This window comes from Aphelocoma coerulescens, chromosome 2, assembly GCF_041296385.1.
Source record: "Aphelocoma coerulescens isolate FSJ_1873_10779 chromosome 2, UR_Acoe_1.0, whole genome shotgun sequence".
Taxonomy (NCBI): Eukaryota; Metazoa; Chordata; class Aves; order Passeriformes; family Corvidae; genus Aphelocoma; species Aphelocoma coerulescens.
The window spans coordinates 3,137,905-3,141,033 of NC_091015.1; positions in this window are offsets into that span (position 1 = coordinate 3,137,905).

Here is a 3,129-nt window from a genome sequence, read left to right on the forward strand (position 1 = left end):
TATGTTTTTCAAATTCACACAGCATCTTAGATACTTGGGTGGAATCAAGTTTACAGATTAAAACAGGTAGGACAGAATCCACATAATCCAAGGGTCTGTGATTTCTGCCTTTATTTCAGAGGTGTCCCTGGAGTCAGGCCACGGAACAGTAACAGAATATGGGCACATATGGAGTCAGAGCCCCAGGACAGAGCAGGAGTCAATTTTATCCAAGAAAAACAGTGAGGAGATAACACAGGGAGGGTTTACAGAGAACATGAACTGGACAAATTATCCTTATGCAGCTCCAAGCACTTGTCTGATATTTAGTGCCTTCCCTGTTTAGTATCTCAAACCCAGCCTATTGCCTCCAGGTGTTTTATTTTCCTGCTCTCACCCCTTGGGCTCAAACACCCCACAGAGATCGCCCTCAGGAATAAAACCTCCAGCCTTTTTTTATACCCTCCTTTTTTAAATACTGTGAAGTTTTGCTGTTAATTACAGTCACAATATGTTTCTCAGTAACATCATGTTCTGCCTGAGCACTGAATTATGTACTTTCCTTAATTGCAGCCTCCTTCCCATAATCCCAGGGCTTTTTGTTTTGCATCTTTAGTCAGATTTATCAAAAGGTTTTTTAGAAATGTCAATAAATTCACCTTTATGCTCTGCTGATGGCTTGTCCTGCAGTGTGGGGCTGAGGAATTCCCTATTTTCCAGCCTGAGTGAGTGCTGGTGGGGGCACTCAGAGAAAATGCAGGTGCCCTTCAGGAAGATTTTTGCTTGAAAAAGCCACTTTCAGGTAACATATGGTATTCAAACTCCATTCTCCAGCTTCCACAAAGGTGCTCAGCAGCTCAGCAAATGTCAAGTAATTTTCATGAAATGGCACCAATTGATTCAGAATATCCATGAGGGGGATTAGGAGGAATCTCAGGTCTGTTGCCTCATTGATTAAGTTTCATACCAACACAATGGCTGGTTGTTGCTAACAAGAGGATGTTTTTATGCACATCTGCTGTATTCTGAGCCCAGGGTGATGTTGTGGAGCAGCAGGAAAACAAAGGTTGCTCTTACCTTTGATTAATTTTCCTGTAATTCTTGGAGGAAAAAAAAAAAAGCCTTAGTTATAGGCAGCTTATCAGGCAAGGACCTATTTTGTGACAAAAAGTAGCAAAATGCATCAGAGCGGACAAAAATATTTTGAGAAAGAAGTATGATTTCTTTTCTGCGTTATTTCATTATTGGATCTTCTTTGGGTACATTCAGAGAGAGTAAAATGAATCAAGCAAATTAATATGATGAACAGAAATTAGTTTTTAGGCTAACTAAGGTTTTAGCCTATAAAAGTATCTGTTTAAAGCAATGAAGGGATGTAAGAAGACTGAGGAACTCAGAGACTTTAATATAGGTGAGGTTTACAACACTAACCTCAGCAAGAAGTTACAAAAAACCCAATAAAAACAGGCTTGATTTCCTTATTAGGATGGAAAAATGGTCTTACAAGAGGAATTTCCAGTTAATTGATTTAAATCTCAAGGATGGGAACGTGGCCTGCTGTTTTGATCAGCTGGACATGAGACAGGAAAAGCAGATGGAGAAAAGAAAATGTATGAGAAATTAAACAATGAGAGACCAGGTCTGCTCCATGAAGCAACACCTTCTCCTTAAAACAGCTTACAAATACTCACGTCAAAAAACTACACAAAAACTACCCAAGAAAGTGGTTCACACTTGGTTTTGCTCCAAACTGGTTGTGACGACCTAAAAAACTTCATTTAAGTGACTTTTGAGGCACTTGGGATGTTTGATAGGTCTCTACTTTGCATTTTTCTTTGCATTAGAAGTAGGAAGTGCCCGATACCATGTGGAGCCTGCCTTGGAGTGGGATCCTAAACATTATTCCAGTGTGACAGAAACCACCTTGCTGAGTAGTGAAAGTGGCCACAGCTTTAACTTATCCATTGCAGATAGGGAAAAAAACTCAAAATCAGACTTCAAATTATTTTTTTAAAAATTTAATCTCTTTATTTTCTCACAAATTTGATTCTTGGAGCAGCATTTGAGGCTCACCTATGCAGGTCAGGGTTCAAGTGCCATTTTGCACAAATGAAAGGCAAATGTATAGAAAAGAGAACGTTAAGTGAGAATTTGGTTACAAATGTTATCTACTGTATATCTGAAATATTTGGATGGAGCTGGAAAACCAGACACAGGACTTGTAGGAGAGCTGCATGCTTATGGACAAAGCTGCATAAATAAATATTTCTTCTAATGGCATTGGATGCCTATTTTGGGATAACTTAAGCAAGCCTTGAATCTCCTCTGTGCAGAACTTCTGTGCTTAACACCACTGGGAAATAATGAATGATAAACAGGATAGGAAACAGGACTTCAGTCTCATCAAGGGAAAATGCTTTTGTCATGTCCATAGTTTTGGTTCTCCCAGGTCCTGAAAACAGCTCAGTGCAATATTTAATGGGGCAAAAGCCAGAGCTGCTGCCCAGGTCCTATGAACCCTGACACTAAAAAAAATTTTTTCCTTATTTTTTCTTCCCTGAAAAGTCTAAGCTGTAGGCAAGAAAAGCTTTAACTTTCTCAGCACCAAGAAATAAACCTGAGCTCAAGGCACCTTTATGACACAAGGGCCAAAAAGATCTTGTTCAAGCCGTGGAGGGAATTCTGTGATTGCACAACATTTTCCATCTGAGAGGAGGGGGATGCTGAAACTCGAAAACTCCATCTCTAAGAGTCCCAAAGGGAATCCCTCGCTGTCAGACCCACTCATACCCCACACCCCTGGAAAACCTGCAGCCACTCTCCTGGCCCCATCAGCAGGAGGAGTGAACGCAGCCTCTCTGCTTGCACAGAGAATTTCTGCTTCCAAAAACACCCTAAAACACGCGTTGGTGTCCCAGCTCCCTGTTTTGCAGGTGGGCGACCAGACAGGTGCATGGAGGTGAATCCAATATCCCCGGGGGATCCTGGAGAATCTCTGTCCATCTTCTCCCATCCTGCGGGGGGATGCCGGGGGTCTCCGGGAGGTTCGAGGCTCTCGGGGCGGGTCTTGGGCAGGTGGGGGCGGGCAGAGCCTCGGCTTTTGGCAGCATCACAGCAGGCAGAGGCAGCGGCAGGACCCGGCGGCTGCTG